General features: G+C 36.2%; 2 non-coding genes across 2 annotated transcripts; both read left to right on the top strand.

Moving 5' to 3' along the window:
• The first annotated feature begins 5725 nt into the window (after positions 1-5725).
• Positions 5726-5833, top strand: LOC148579720 (small nucleolar RNA R71). Its single transcript, XR_015894981.1, has one exon. It is a non-coding gene; the product is annotated as a small nucleolar RNA R71 (small nucleolar RNA).
• A 9418-nt stretch (positions 5834-15251) lies between these two features.
• LOC148579719 (small nucleolar RNA R71) lies at positions 15252-15359 on the top strand. Its single transcript, XR_015895940.1, has one exon. It is a non-coding gene; the product is annotated as a small nucleolar RNA R71 (small nucleolar RNA).
• Positions 15360-17490: the final 2131 nt, after the last annotated feature.

Genomic DNA, 17490 nt, shown 5'->3' with positions numbered 1-17490 from the left:
AAAACAGTAGTACTTTGCATTAATCTTTGAGGAACAGCAGAGCTCCACACCTTAATCTATGGAGTGTAGAAACTCTACCGTTGAAAATACATAAGTGAAAGGTCCAGGGATGGCCGAGAGGCCAGCCCTCAAACGTGATCTAAGATAGCATACAACTGATCAAAGATAGTCAAAAAGACTAGTGAAATGTCCTATTTATAATAAACTAGCTACTAGGGTTTACATGAGTAAGTAATTGATGCATAAATCCACTTCCGGGGCCCACTTGGTGTGTGTTTGGGCCGAGCTTGAGTGTTGCACGTGTAGAGGTCCTTCTTGGAGTTGAACGCCAGTTTTTGTGCCAGTTTGGGCGTTCAACTCTGGTTTTGGCTCCTTTTCTGGCGTTGGACGCCAGATTTGGGCAGAGAGCTGGCGTTGAACGCCAGTTTACGTCGTCTATTCTTGCTTAAAGTATGGACTATTATATATTGTTGGAAATTCCTGGATGTCTACTTTCCAACGCAATTGGAAACGCACCATTTCGAGTTCTGTAGCTCCAGAAAATCCACTTTGAGTGCAGGGAGGTCAGAATCCAACAGCATCAGCAGTCCTTGTTCAACCTCTGAATCTGATTTTTGCTCAAGTCCCTCAATTTCAGCCAGAAAATACCTGAAATCACAGAAAAACACACAAACTCATAGTAAAGTCCAGAAATGTGAATTTAACATAAAAACTAATGAAAACATCCCTAAAGTAACTAGATCCTACTAAAAACATACTAAAAATAACGTCAAAAAACGTATAAATTATCCGCTCATCACAACACCAAACTTAAATTGTTGCTTGTCCCCAAGCAACTGAAAATCAAATAGGATAAAAAGAAGATAATATACTATAAATTCCAAACTATCAATGAAACAGAGCTTCAATCATATGAGCGGGACTTATAGCTTTTTGCCTCTTGAATAGTTTTGGCGTCTCACTTTATCCATTGAGGTTCAGAATGATTGGCATCTATAGGAACTTCAGATTTCGAATAGTGTTATTGATTCTCCTAGTTCAGTATGATGATTCTTGAACACAGCTTCTTTATGAGTCTTGGCCGTGGCCCTAAGCACTTTGTTTTCCAGTATTACCACCGGATACATAAATGCCACAGACACATAATTGGGTGAACCTTTTCAGATTGTGACTCAGCTTTGCTAAAGTCCCCAATTAGAGGTGTCCAGGGTTCTTAAGCACACTCTTTTGTTTTTGTTTTGGACCTTGACTTTAACCGCTCAGTCTCAAGTTTTCACTTGACATCTACACGCCACAAGCACATGGTTAGGGACAGCTTGGTTTAGCCGCTTAGACCAGGATTTTATTCCTTTAGGCCCTCCTATCCACTGATGCTCAAAGCCTTGGGATCCTTTTTATTTACCCTTGCCTTTTGGTTTTAAGGGTTATTGGCTTTTTGCTCTTGCCTCTTGGTTTTAAGAGCTTTTGGCTTTTTCTGCTTGCTTTTCTTTCTATTAAATTTTTTTTCGCCTATATTTTTTTTTCTTCTGCAAGCTTTGTTCTTTGCTGCTTTTTCTTGCTTCAAGAATCATTTTTATGATTTTTCAGATTATCAAATAACATGTCTCCTCGTCATCATTCTTTCAAGAGCCAACATATTTAACATTCTTAAACAACAACTTCAAAAGACATATGCACTGTTCAAGCATACATTCAGAAAACAAGAAGCATTGTCACCGCATCAATATAATTAAACTAAGTTCAAGGATAAATTCGAAACTCATGTACTTCTTGTTCTTTTGAATTAAAACATTTTTCATTTAAGAGAGGTGATGGATTCATAGGACATTTATAACTTTAAGACAAAGTTACTAACTACTAATGATCATGTAATGAAGACATACACATAGATAAGCACATAACATAGAAAACGAAAAACAGAAGAAAGAAGAACAAGGAATGAATCCACCTTAGTGATGGTGGCGTTTCCTTCTTGAGGAACCAATGATGTCCTTGAGCTCTTCTATGTCTCTTCCTTGTCTTTGTTGCTCCTCCCTCATTGCTTTTTGACCTTCTCTTATTTCATGAAGCATGATGGAGTGCTCTTGATGTTCCACCCTTAGTTGTCCCATATTGGAACTCAATTCTCCTAGGGAGGTATTGATTTGCTCCCAAAAATTTTGTGGAGGAAAGTGCATTTGAGGCATCTCAGGGATCTCATGGAAATGAGCTTCTTGCGCCTCTTGAGCTCCATGAATGGGCTCTCTTGCTTGCTCCATCTTCTTCTTAGTGATGGGCTTGTCCTCTTTAATGAGGATATCTCCCTCTATGTCAATCCCAGCCGAATTGCATAGGTGGCAGATGAGGTGAGGAAAGGCTAACCTTGCCATAGTGGAGAACTTGTCAGCCACCTTGTAGAGTTCTTGAGGTATAATCTCATGAACTTCCACCTCTTCTCCAGTCATGATGCTATGGATCATGATGGCCCGGTCTATAGTAACTTCAGACCGGTTGCTAGTGGGAATGATTGAGCATTGAATGAACTCCAACCATCCTCTAGCTATAGGCTTGAGGTCCAATCTTCTTAGTTGAACCGGCTTGCCTTTGGAGTCAATCTTCCATTGAGCTCCTTCCACGCATATGTCCATAAGGACTTGGTCCAACCTTTGATTAAAGTTGACCCTTCTAGTGTAGGGGCGTTCATCTCCTTGCATCATGGGAAAGTTAAACGCCAACCTCACATTCTCCGGACTAAAATCTAAGTATTTCCCCCGAACCATTGTAACATAGTTCTTTGGGTCTGGGTTCTTACTTTGATCATGGTTCTTGGTGATCCATGCATTAGCATAGAACTCTTGAACCATTAGGATGCCGACTTGTTGGATGGGATTTGTTAGAACTTCCCAACCTCTTCTTTGAATTTCATGTCGGATCTCCGGATACTCATTTCTTTTGAGTTTGAAAGGGACCTCGGGGATCACCTTCTTCTTGGCCACAACATCATAGAAGTGGTCTTGATGGGCTTTAGAGATGAACCTTTCCATCTCCCATGACTCGGAGGTGGAGGCTTTTATCTTCCCCTTCCCCTTTCTAGAGGATTCTCCGGTCTTAGGTGCCATCAATGGTAATGGAAAAACAAAAAACTTATGCTTTTACCACACCAAACTTAGAATATTGCTCGCCTTCGAGCAATAAACAAAAGAATAGAAGAAGAAGAAGAAGAAATATGGAGAGGGAGAGGGAGATGTGGTTTCGGCCAAGAGAAGTGTAGAGGGATGTGTTGTGTGAATTTGATGAAGAATCGAGGTCTTTATATAGGGAAGGGAGGGGGGAAGGTTTCGGCCATATGGGTGGGTTTGGGTGGGAAATTGGTTTTGAATTTTTGAAGGTAGGTGGAGTTTATGAGGTAGGTTTATGGGGAAGAGTGGATGGATGTGAGTGGTGAAGAGGTGATGGGGAAGAGAGTTTGAGGTGATTGGTGAAGGGTTTTTGGGGAAGAGTGTTTATGGGGTTGTGTGAAAGAGAGTGGTGAGAAGAAGTGAGTGGAGGTAGGTGGGGATCCTGTGGGGTCCACAGATCCTGAGTGGATCCTGTGGGGTCCACAGATCCTGAGTGGATCCTGTGGGGTCGACAGATCCTGAGGTGTTCAAGGATTTACATCCCTGCACCCATTAGGCATGTAAAAATGCCTTTGCACACAACTCTGGGCGTTCAACGCCAGGTTGGTGGCCATTTTGGGCGTTCAACGCCCATTTGTGTGCCATTTTTGGCGTTGAACGCCAGAACTATGCCTGTTCTGGCGTTCAGCGCCCAGAAGCTGCCCATTTTGGGCGTTTAGCGCCAGAACCATGCTCTGTTCTGGCGCTGAACGCCAGACAGATGCTTCCTTCAGGGTGTGATTTTTCTTCTGCTGTTTTTGATTCCGTTTTCAATTTTTCTATTTATTTTGTGACTCCACATGATCATGTACCTAAGAAAACATGAAAAATAATTAGATAAATAAACATTGGGTTGCCTCCCAACAAGCGCTTCTTTAATGTCAATAGCTTGACAGTGGGCTCTCATGGATGTGCAGAGCTTTGTTGAGACCTTCCAACACCAAACTTAGAGTTTGGATATGGGAGTTCAACACCAAACTTAGAGTTTGGTTGTGGCCTCCCAACACCAAACTTAGAGTTTGACTGTGGGGGCTTTGGTTGACTCTGCTTTGAGAGAAGCTTTTTATGCTTCCTCTCCAAGGAGGCAGAGAGAGATCCTTGAGTTGTAAACACAAGGTTGTCCTCATTCAATTGAAGGATCAATTCTCCTCTGTCCACATCAATCACAGTTCTTGTTGTGGCTAGGAAAGGTCTTCCTAGGATGATGGATTCATCCTCTTCCTTTCCAGTATCCAAGACTATGAAATCAGTAGGGATGTAAAGGCCTTCAACCTTTACTAACACATCCTTTACTTATCCATATGCCTGTTTTCTTGAATTGTCTGCCATCTCTAGTGAGATTTTAGCAGCTTGCACCCCATAGATTCCCAGTTTCTCTATTACAGAGAGGGACATGAGGTTTATCCCTGAACCAAGGTCACACAGAGCCCTAAAGATTATGGTGCCTATGGTACAAGGTATTAAGAACTTTTCAGGATCCTGTTTCTTCTGAGGCAATGTCAGTTGATCCAGATCACTTAGTTCATTGGTGAACAAGGGAGGTTCATCTTCCCAAGTTTCAATGCCAAATAATTTGGCATTCAGCTTCATGATTGCACCAAGGAACTTGGCAGCTTGCTCTTCAGTAACATCCTCATTCTCTTCAGAAGAGAAATACTCATCAGAGCTCATGAATGGCATAAGGAGGTTCAATGGAATCTCTATGGTCTCTAGATGAGCCTCAGAGTCCTTTGGTTCCTCAGAGGGAAGCTCCTTGTTGATCACTGGACGTCCCAGGAGGTCTTCCTTCTTCGGATTCACGTCCTCTCCTTCCCTTACAGGTTTGGCCATGGTGTTATGTCAATGGCCTTGCACTCTTCTGTTGGATTCTCTTCTGTATTGCTTGGGAGAGTACTAGGAGGGATTTCAGTGATCCTTTTACTCAGCTGGCCCACTTGTGCTTCCAAATTTCTAATGGAAGACCTTGTTTCATTCATGAAACTTACAGTGGCCTTGGATAGATCAGAGACTAAGTTTGCTAAATTAGAGGTATTTTGTTCAGAGTTCTCTGTCTGTTGCTGAGTGGATGATGGAAAAGGTTTACCATTGTTAAACCTATTTCTTCCACTATTATTAAAGCCTTGTTGAGGCTTTTGATCCTTCCATGAGAAATTTGGATGATTTCTCCATGATGAGTTATAAGTGTTTCCATAAGGTTCACCTAAATAATTTACCTCTGCTATTGCAGGGTTCTCAGGATCATAAGCTTCTTCTTCAGAAGATGCCTCTTGAGTACTGTTGGATGCAGCTTGCATGCCATTCAGACTCTGAGAAATCATATTGACTTGCTGAGTCAATATTTTGTTCTGAGCCAATATGGCATTCAGAGTATCAATTTCAAGAACTCCCTTCTTCATAGGCATCCCATTACTCACAGGATTCCTCTCAGAAGTGTACATGAACTGGTTGTTAGCAACCATGTCAATGAGTTCTTGAGCTTCTGCAGGCGTTTTCTTTAGGTGAATGGATCCACCTGCAGAAGTATCTAATGACATCTTTGATAACTCAGATAAACCATCATAGAATATATCCAGGATGGTCCATTCTGAAAGCATGTCAGAAGGACACTTTTTGGTCAGCTGCTTGTATCTTTCCCAAGCTTCATAGAGGGATTCACCATCTTTTTGTTTGAAAGTTTGAACATCCACTCTAAGCTTGCTCAGCTTTTGAGGAGGAAAGAACTTGGCTAAGAAAGCCGTGATCAGCTTATCCCAAGAGTTCAGGCTATCCTTAGGTTGAGAGTCCAACCATATTCTAGCTCTGTCTCTTACAGCAAATGGGAAAAGCATGAGCCTGTAGACTTCAAGATTTACTCCATTAGTCTTAACAGTATCACAGATCTGCAAGAATTCAGTTAAGAACTGAAAAGGATCTTCAGATGGAAGTCCATGAAACTTGCAGTTCTACTGCATCAGAGAAACTAGCTGAGGTTTCAGCTCAAAATTGTTTGCTCTAATGGTGGGGATGGAGATGCTTCTTCCATGTAAATTGGAATTAGGTGCAGTAAAGTCACCAAGCATCCTCCTTGCATTATTATTATTTTCGGCTTCCATCTCCTCTTCCTGTTCAAAAATTTCTGAAAGGTTATCTTTGGATTGTTGTAGTTTAGCTTCTCTTAATTTCCTTTTCAGAGTCCTTTCAGGTTCTGGATCTGCTTCAACAAGAATGTTCTTGTCCTTGCTCCTGCTTATATGACAAAGAAGAGGGCACAGAAAAATAATAATGTTAATAATAGGGATCCTTTATACCACAGTATAGAGGTCCCTGTGTGAGTAGAAGAAAAGAATAGATAATCCAAACACAAAGTTGATGATAAGGGCAGAGATGTGAGATGAAGAGGAGTGTTAGTAGATGAATAAATAAATAGAAGGAGATGAGAGGGAGAATTTTTGAAAATAATTTTTGAAAAAGAGTTAGTGATTTTCGAAAATTGTTTTTGAAAAAGGTTAGTAGTTTTTCGAAAATTCAAATAAAAAATAAAATAATTAGTTAATTAAAAAGAAATTTTGAAAAAGAGGGAGATATTTTCGAAAATTAGAGAGAGAAAGAGTTAGTTAGGTAGTTTTGAAAAAGATAAGAAACAAACAAAAAGTTAGTTAGTTAGTTGAAACAAATTTGAAAATCAATTTTGAAAAGAGAAGGAGATAAGAAGTTAGAAAAGATATTTTGAAATCAAATTTTGAAAAAGATAAGATAAGAAGATATTTTTGAAAAGATATGATTGAAATTAGTTTTGAAAAAGATTTGATTTTTAAAAATCACAATTAATGACTTGATTCACAAGAAATCACAAGATATGATTCTAGAACTTAAAGTTTGAATCTTTCTTAACAAGCAAGTAACAAACTTGAAATTTTTGAATCAAAACATTAATTGTTATTGTTATTTTTGAAAATTTGATATAAAAATAAGAAAAAAATTTTTGAAAAATATTTTTAGAATTTTCGAAAATAACTAAGAAAAATAAAAAAGATTTGATTTTTGAAAAAGATAGGATTTTTAAAATGAAAATTTGATTTGACTCATAAAAAAAAACAACTAGATTTTAAAAATTTTTGAAAACGTCAAATCTAATTTTCGAATTTATGAGAGAGAAAAGGGGAAAGATATTTTTTTTGATTTTTGAATTTTTATGATGAGAGAGAAAAATAAGAAAAATGATGCAATGCATGAAAGTTATGGATCAAAACAATGAATGCATGCAAGAATGCTATGAATGTCAAGATGAACACCAAGAACACTATGAAGATTATGATGAACATCAAGAACATATTTTTGAAAAATTTTTAATACAAAGAAAACATGCAAGACACCAAACTTAGAATTCTTTAATGCTTAGACACTAAGAATTCAAGAATGCATATGAAAAACAAGAAAAGACACAAAACATGCAAATGCAAAGATCAAACAAGAAGACTTACCAAGAACAACTTGAAGATCATGAAGAACACTATGAATGCATGGAATTTTCGAAAAAATGCAAGATGCACATGCAATTGACACCAAACTTATAACATGACTCATGACTCAAACAAGAAACACAAAAAATATTTTTGATTTTTATGATTTTCTAATTTTTTTGGATTTTTATTTCGAAAATTATATGAAAAAGAAAAAATAAGGATTCCAAAATTTTTAACATGAATTCTAGGAATCTTGCCATGTTTAGTCTAAAGCTTCAGTCCAGGAATTAGACATGGCTCATGAGCCAGCCAAGCTTTCAATGAAAGCTCCGGTCCAAAACACTAGACATGGCCAATGGCCAGCCAAGCTTCAGCATGTAATTCAGACATGACACGCCTGACATACTCATTCCCAAAGGAATTAGACATGGCTTTACAGCCAGCCAGGCTTCACATGCTTCATGAAACACTAGAATTCATTCTTTAAAAATTTTGAATAAAATTTTTTGAAAACATTTTTATATTATTTTCGAAAACAGATGAGAAAATTTTAGAAATATTTTTGAAAAATTTTTGAAAATAAAATAAAAAGAAAATTACCTAATCTGAGCAACAGGATGAACCGTCAGTTGTCCATACTCGAACAATCCCCGGCAACGGCGCCAAAAACTTGGTACGCGGAATCGTGATTACACTTTAATTATGTAAAATTCATCGCTCTTTCTTTCCCTGGTAATGGCGCCAAAAACATGATGCCAAGACCACGGTTCACAACTCCGTGTAACTGACCAGCAAGTGCACTGGGTCGTCCAAGTAATACCTTACGTGAGTAAGGGTCGAATCCACGGAGATTGTTGGTATGAAGCAAGCTATGGTCACCTTGCAAATCTCAGTTAGGCAGATATAAATTGATAATGGTGTTTTCGAATAATAAATAATAGAATAGGGATAGAGGTACTTATGTAAATCATTGGTAGGAATTTCAGATAAGCGAATGGAGATGCTTTTCGTTCCTCTGAACCTCTGCTTTCCTGCTATCTTCATCCAATCAGTCTTACTCCTTTCCATGGCTGGCTTTATGTGATACATCACCACTGTCAATGGCTACTTTCGGTAATCTCTCGGGAAAATGATCTAATGCCCTGTCACGGCACGGCTAATCGTCTGGAGGCATCACCCTTGTCAATGGCTTCATCTTATCCTCTCAGTGAATAATATGCTCACGCACCCTGTCACGGCATGGCTATTCATCTGTCGGTTCTCGATCATGCTGGAATAGGATTTACTATCCTTTTGCGTCTGTCACTAACGCCCTGCAATCGCGAGTTTGGAGCCCGTCACAGTCATTCATTCATTGAATCCTACTCAGAATACCACAGACAAGGTTTAGACCTTCCAGATTCTCTTGAATGCCGCCATCATTCTAGCTTACACCACGAAGATTCTGGTTAGGAGATCTAAGAGATATTCATTCTAGCTTATTTCATGTAGAACGGAAGTGTTTGTCAGGCACGTGTTCATAGTGGAGAATGGTGATGAGCGTCACACATAATCATCACCTTCATCACGTTCTTGGGTGCGAATGGATATCTTAGAAGCAAAATAAGATGAATTGAATAGAAAACAGTAGTACTTTGCATTAATCTTTGAGGAACAGCAGAGCTCCACACCTTAATCTATGGAGTGTAGAAACTCTACCGTTGAAAATACATAAGTGAAAAGTCCAGGCATGGCCGAGAGGCCAGCCCTCAAACGTGATCTAAGATAGCATACAACTGATCAAAGATAGTCAAAAAGACTAGTAAAATGTCCTATTTATAATAAACTAGCTACTAGGGTTTACATGAGTAAGTAATTGATGCATAAATCCACTTCCGAGGCCCACTTGGTGTGTGTTTGGGCTGAGCTTGAGTGTTGCACGTGTAGAGGTCCTTCTTGGAGTTGAACGCCAGTTTTTGTGCCAGTTTGGGCGTTCAACTCTGGTTTTGGCTCCTTTTCTGGCGCTGGACGCCAGATTTGGGCAGAGAGCTGGCGTTGAACGCCAGTTTACGTCATCTATTCTTAGCCAAAGTATGGACTATTATATATTTTTGGAAAGCCCTGGATGTCTACTTTCCAACGCAATTGGAAGCGCGCCATTTCGAGTTCTGTAGCTCCGGAAAATCCACTTTTAGTGCAGGGAGGTCAGAATCCAACAGCATCAGCAGTCCTTCTTCAACCTCTGAATCTGATTTTTGCTCAAGTCCCTCAATTTCAGCCAGAAAATACCTGAAATCACAGAAAAACACACAACCTCATAGTAAAGTCCAGAAATGTGAATTTAACATAAAAACTAATGAAAACATCCCTAAAAGTAACTAGATCCTACTAAAAACATACTAAAAATAACGTCAAAAAGCGTATAAATTATCCGCTCATCACTCCACAGTTCACTAATTGAAAGCATAGCATGGGCTTCTTGGTCTAAGGCTTCTTGTAAATTATAACTGAATGTTAAATTTCTTTAAACTATGGCTAATTACCTTAGTTGAAAAGTACCTCTCCCAGGTAATAGAAACAGTAAAGGTTCTTGGTTTTTGGTTTCCTGATTCTGATCTTGTAATAATAGAGTGTGAATTAGAAGTTGTATGAGGAATAGGAGGTAAGCAGATCTCAATACACTAATAGTTATCTGAGTTTGAGCCTAGTCAAGTGCTGTTAACTTATTCAATCTTATGCAGATAGAAGCCAGAAAATTGGGAATTGCTTTGGTGCTTCAAATTGGTTTTTGAGGGAGTGATGAAAGTGATACTGCTGAAAGTCATGGGAACAAGGTAATAGGACAAGTTTAGTGGCTTTGAATTTATAATCAATTGTTTTGTGTTAGTATTGGGAAGCTGTTAACTTTGTCATATCATGATTTAGCCCCTAAAATTTATGTTAAATCACTACAAGAAAAATACCTATTCAGCCACACTTTTTTCTGGTGTGTATGAATTTTCTGGTTTTGCAGTTTTTTTGAGGGTGTTGTTCTGATTTTTGGAGTTCTACAATCTTTTGTAATTTTTGCTTCTTACTATGTTAAGGGTTTTCTTTTTTATTTTGCATTTGCTTTATGATTTTGCACTTACAGACTATGTTTGTTCAAGCTTAGCAGTAAGTCCTGTATAATCTTCCTTTCATGTGTTTATATTGCTTTGAGAATGTTGGCACAAAGAATGTAAAATGGTTGTCATATCGATATTGTATTTGTACTGATATACCCATTTCTCGGGTATTCCTAGAATAGTAAATTTTCTTTATTTTTAGTAAAAAAAGTAATTTAACCTCTCTGAACTTTAAGCTCACATGCACTTTACACCCAAAACTTTTGAATTTGAAATGCACAACTTTGAGGTTGTCAAGTGGTGTAGAAAAGGCCCTATGTTAAATTTTTTTTCTTTTTCAAATATCCTTTCTAATAATGGGTGGTGTTGTCAATAAAACACTTCAAGTGAAGCGGTAATTTTGTATGAAATGGTAACACAGAAAACTTGCAATTGTCAAGTGAATATTTTGAAAGTAAGAGTGTAGTGTGGATAAGAGCCAAAGTTAATTGAATGGTATCCTAAGAAAACTATAAGCATTTTACATTACTTTTTAGACGCAACTACTATAAGTATTGTTAATTGAATGCTCTTTGCATATCTTTCAGTTGTCAAAGATGTTGGTAGAAATGACCTTGCTGCTTTAATTGATAGTTCACAGGTAAAGTAGATGTTTTGACTCTCGGAAACAATGTTTCAATTCCATATTTCTGTTTTGAACCCACTCTCCCAAATGTTCATTAAGAACATATATGATGTCCTCTCATGCATAAACCCTTTGAGCTTGAAAGTTGAAATGTGAACAAGCCCATTTAACTATTTATAGTTCACGATATTAGCTTTTGTTAGTTCTGCATGGGGAGTTTAGCCTTCTGCTTCTCTAGTTATCCTTGTATACAGTATATAAATCAATGTCCCACTTTATATGATTTTTTTTTTTATCATCTCAACGACTAAAACTTAATTAAGTTTAAGTTTTTATTCCTGAGTTTTCTGTATTGAAGGTTTGTAATATATATTATTTTCATTATCAAAGGAAGTGGCTAAGAAGTCCTTGGAAAAAGCTGCAGAGTGTGTGAGATGCCTTGAGGAAGATATGGCAAAGGCTAGGTAAGTTGTTTATTTGTTCTCAGATGCATCATACTGTATTTTATATACTGTTGTGTGAAGTAATTACATTAAAATATGATATGATGCAAATTATGCACTATAAGAAGCCAATTAACTCGATGCCAATTATAAAAATTTAGGGAAAGAGTCGAGCTGCAGGAGTTTTCATTGGGTTCATGCCCTCCTAGTGTGGGTCTTCAAGGGATGCGATGGTCAACTATCGGTGATAAGATTTTACTTCCTTCAATTTCAATATTATAACCTGAAAAATAGTAGTTTTAGACATTTTATTAAGAATATTTCACATTATTAGGTTTTGATTCAGACACAAATGAAAATGAGCATTTTCTTGGTATTTCACAGCGAGTCGTAAAACTGGGTTTGGATTGGGACACAAATGAAATGAGTATTTTGATGCTTGCAAAGCCATTGAATGGCCCGGTGTTTCTTCTTGTCTGGTGTGTTTCTACTACGTTTGATTTAATATAATTGTTCCAAGAAAAATAATAAAATTCGAGTTGTGCTATTTTTTGTAAAAGACTTCTATTTGCGGTGCTGTTGCAGAAAGAATATGAACTTTGATTTTGATGTAAATCTTAGAAATTGTAATGCATTATGGATTATGAAGCTGATTCTATGTAAATGGATACCAGCTTGAAGCCTTTCTTGTAATCATGCTTATTTTTTTGCGGTGCAGGGTGACATGAAGTAGAGAAGCACTTTGATGTTCTTACTACTTCAACTGATGGATGACTTCATCGTTCTCTCTTTGGAAAATGTATAGGTAATAATTGAAATTGAAGAGTTCATAACAAATTTGCACTATTTTTTTGTTTTTTCTTTCTAAGTGTTTGTGAAATTGTTTGTGTGTATGTGTGTGTGAGTGAGTGAAATAAGGACTTGTTCTGAGTAGTTTTCTTTTAGGAAGTGTTTGGATAACTATGGTTCGAATTTGTTGAGTTGTTTGTATGTGGGGATGAGCAAGGAATCTGAGGCATGCTGGTGTACTTTTTGATTTGTGGCTAGGAGGAGGGATATTCATGGGGATTCAATTAACAAGGCTCAATTGAAGGACTTTTGGGACCAGATTTCTGACCAGAGTTTTGATTCCAGGCTCAGAACCGTCTTTGACATGTAACTAATTCATTACCTCTTTACTTAATTTTAGAACTAGAAAAATAAATTGGTTGGTATTTTCTTTAATTCCCACCATTAAGTATGTTAACCTTCATTTGGAATAATGCAGGGTTGATAAAGATGCAGATGGAAGAATCACCGAGGAAGAAATTAAAGAGGTTTATATGAATTTTCTTTTTGAATTCATCAACAGAAAAATTAGAATGAAGATAGTGAAGTAGTTTTTATCGGCAACCTTTTTTCCTTTCCTAGCTTTGCATTTTGTTCCCATGAGAATAGGAGTTTCCTTGATCACAAATGATCAATTCTGTTTTCAGATCATCTGGCTTAGTGCCACAACAAACAAACTCTCAAACATACAGCAGCAGGCTAAAGAATATGCAGCTTTGATCATGGAAGAACTAGACCCTGAAGAGACAGGATTTATCATGGTATTTACATCATCCTATTTCAGATCGTTTTGGTATAAAACTTATCAAAATTAAGTAAAATTAGTCACTATTACAGTTTCACATACAGATAAGTACTTATATTTCAAATCATAACTCATAAGTATGAAGTTGATTTATATTTAAGATGATGAGAGGGACTGATTTCACTTGTATTTAGGAAATTAGATCAAATCCATAAGAAAAATTTGACATAGACCAACATCATAAATAGCTATCTCTAGAAGTGACTAGAATTTTAATTAATTTAATTGATTCATTCTATTTGAATGTTCTCGTGGATGATAGTATCCTTAAATCATCCTTTTACTAGTTGGAGTTGTTGATAAATGTTGGTTTCAATGTAACCTTAGTGGCTCATGAAATAATATGCTGCCTTATTGATCATGATATGGAATGTGATGAATCAGGAATCCACTATAAGTTCTGGCATGGATTGTTCGTTGGTTCCTTTTATTGTGATTTATGGACTTGTCATGTATGATCATGCTATCACTTCATATTTTGTTGGGTTTCTTATTGTGCAGGGGTTTGATTTAGATAGTTTATTAGAGTAGAATAATGTAACATCTTCAGCCAAAACAATTGTTGGCTCAACACCTCGGAAGCAGAATCAGAGGCATGAAAGTAGTGCAAGGATTATTAGAAGCATACTCTCAAACAAGGAAATGCGCCAAAGTCAGTCAGCCAGGCCTCAATCAGAGCAGGCAGTACCAACATCTGATCTACAAAAAGAAAGACAACCTCTTCGCCCTGTACATGTGCAATTGATTTTGAAGTAATTTATTTTTAGAGAAATAAATTTTATTTTTAGAGAAATAATTTGTATTATTCCCAAATAGAAGATCTTATGACTGCTAATTTATTATGGCAACCTAAATTTTGTTTAAGGATAATTTTTATTATTTCAAGAATATTGGATTGTATTATTATGTATTTATTTTTATTTTATAATATTTTAATAATTTAATTAAAAATATCGGATTATATATATAATTATATTATTAAATATTAGGTTTTATAAAAAAATAATATATATATATATATTGAAAATAAAAAAAAACAATGAGGGACCTAAGGCTACACTTATATACAGTAGCTATAGTATACAAAAAAAAAGAGGGACCTAAGGCTACACTTATAAACGGTAGCCATGGTATACAATGTGGCTACGCTTTACAGGTGATGCAGTAGCGTTGAAAAGCGTAGCCTATTCTGGAAAAATGAAAGCTGAAAAGCGTAGCCTTTGGTCCTGGACAGCATCACTTGAAAAGCGTAGCCTATTCCCAAACGTCAAAAGCGTAGCCCTTGGTGCAGAAAAGCGTAGCCTTTGAGAATAGGCAACGGCTGAATAGGAATCACCCCGAAAAGCGTAGCCGTAGCCCAAAAAGTGTAGCCGTAGCCTAAGGCATCATTTTTTTTCACTTTTGGCTACACTTTTTAAGTGTACCTGAATGGGTGTTTTTCTTGTAGTGTTGGGTGATTTCTCCATAAGGGGTTATAGGTGTTTCCATAAAGTTCACCCATGTAATTCACCTCTGCTATTGCAGGGTTTTCAGGATCATAAGCTTCTTCTTCAGAAGATGCCTCTTGAGTACTGTTGGATGCAGCTTGCATTCCATTCAGACTCTGAGAAATCATATTGACTTGCTGAGTAAATATTTTATTCTGAGTCAATATGGCATTCAGAGTATCAATTTCAAGAACTCCCTTCTTCATAGGCGTCCCATTACTCACAGGATTCCTCTCATAAGTGTACATGAACTGGTTATTAGCAACCATGTTAATGAGTTCTTGAGCTTCTGCAGGTGTTTTCTTTAAGTGAATGGATCCACCTGCAGAGGTATCCAATGACATTTTAGCTAATTCAGACAGACCATCATAGAATATGTCCAGGACGGTCCATTCTAAAAGCATGTCAGAAGGATACTTTTTGGTCAGTTCTTTGTATCTCTCCCAAGCTTCATAGAGGGATTCACCTTCTTTCTGTCTGAAGGTCTGAACATCCACTCTAAGCTTACTCAGCTTTTGAGGAGGAAAGAACTTGGCTAAGAAAGCCTTGACCAGCTTATCCCAAGAGTTCAAGCTATCCTTAGGTTGAGAGTCCAACCATATTCTAGCTCTGTCTCTTACAGCAAAAGGGAAAAGCATGAGCCTGTAGACTTCAGGATCTACTCCATTAGTCTTAACAGTATCACAGATCTACAAGAATTCAGTTAAAAACTGAAAAGGATCTTCAGATGGAAGTCCATGAAACTTGCAGTTCTGCTGCATCAGAGAAACTAGCTGAGGTTTCAGCTCAAAATTGTTTGCTCCAATGGTAGGGATGGAGATGCTTCTTCCATGTAAATTGGAATTAGGTGCAGTAAAGTCACCAAGCATCCTCCTTGCATTATTATTATTTTCGGCTGCCATCTCTTCTTCTTGTTCGAAAATTTCTGAAAGATGCTTGCTGGATTGTTGTAATTTAGCTTCTGTTAGTTTCCTCTTTAGAGTCCTTTCAGGTTCTGGATCTGCTTCAACAAGAATGTTCTTGTCCTTGCTCCTTCTCATATGAAAAAGAGGGACAGAAAAATAATAATAATAGGGTCCTTTTTACCACAATATAGAGATCCCTGTGTGAGTAGAAGAAAAGAAGAAGAAAAAATTCGAACACAGATGGAAGAGGGGGTTCGAATTTGGGTGAGATGAAGTGTTAGTAGATGAATAAATAAATAGAAGGAGATAAGAGAGAGAGAATTTTCGAAAATAATTTTTGAAAAAGAGTTAGTGATTTTCGAAAATAGTTTTTGAAAAAGGTTAGTAATTTTTTGAAAATTAAAATAAAAAATTAAAATAATTAGTTAATTAAAAAGAAATTTTGAAAAAGAGGGAAGATATTTTCGAAAATTAGAGAGAGAGAGAGAGTTAGTTAGGTAGTTTTGAAAAAGATAAGAAACAAACAAAAAGTTAGTTAGTTAGTTGAAACAAATTTTGAAAATCAATTTTTGAAAAGATAAGAAGATAAGAAGTTAGAAAAGATATTTTTGAAAAGATATGATTGAAATTAGTTTTGAAAAAGATTTGATTTTTAAAATCACAATAAATGACTTGATTCACAAGAAATCATAAAATATGATTCTAGAACTTAAAGTTTGAATCTTTCTTACTAATTAAGTAACAAACTTGAAATTTTTGAATCAAAACATTAATTGATGATGTTATTTTCGAAAATTATGTGATAAAAATAAGAAAAAGATTTTTTAAAAAAATATTTTTAAAATTTTCGAAAATAAATAAGAAAAATGAAAAAGATTTGATTTTTGAAAAAGATTTTGAAAAAGATAAGATTTTTAAATTGAAAATTTGATTTGACTCATAAGAAACAACTAAATTTTAAAAAGTTTTGAAAAAGTCAAATCTAATTTTCGAAATTTTAAGAGAGAAAAAGGGAAAGATATTTTTTTGATTTTTGAATTTTTTAATGATGAGAGAGAAAAACATGAAAATGATGCAATACATGAAGATTTTGGATCAAAACAATGAATGCATGCAAGAATGCTATGAATGTCAAGATAAACATCAAGAACTTATTTTTGAAAATTTTATATGCAAAGAAAACATGCAAGACACCAAACTTAGAAATCTTTCATGTTCAAACACTATGAATGCAAAAATGCATATGAAAAACAAGAAAAGACACAAAACAAGAAAACATCAAGATCAAACAAGAAGATTTACCAAGAACAGCTTGAAGATCATGAAGAACACTATGAATGCATGAATTTTTCGAAAAATGCAAGATGAATATGCAATTGACACCAAACTTTCAACTTGACTCAAGACTCAAACAAGAAACATGAAATATTTTTGATTTTTTTGATTTTCTAATTTTTTTGGTATTTTTCGAAAATTGATTGGAAAAGAAAAATAAGGATTCCAAAATTTTTAATATGAATTCCAGGAATCTTGTCATGTTAGTCTAAAGCTCCAATCTGAGGGTTAGACATGACTTAATAGCCAGTCAAGCTTTAGCATGTAACATCAGAATATACTGCTCATTACTTATCAAATTAACTTGCCTCTATACTGATGGCTGGAAGCCCCTATCCAAAAGAATTAGACATGGCTTTACAGCCAGCCAGGCTTCAAGAAGCTTCATGAAACTCTA

Source organism: Arachis ipaensis, chromosome B10 (assembly GCF_059453495.1).
Source record: "Arachis ipaensis isolate K30076 ecotype BB chromosome B10, ASM5945349v1, whole genome shotgun sequence".
NCBI classification, from domain to species: domain Eukaryota; kingdom Viridiplantae; phylum Streptophyta; class Magnoliopsida; order Fabales; family Fabaceae; genus Arachis; species Arachis ipaensis.
The sequence above is the reverse complement of the archived record's forward strand: the minus strand, read 5'-3'. Positions and strand labels throughout refer to the sequence as shown.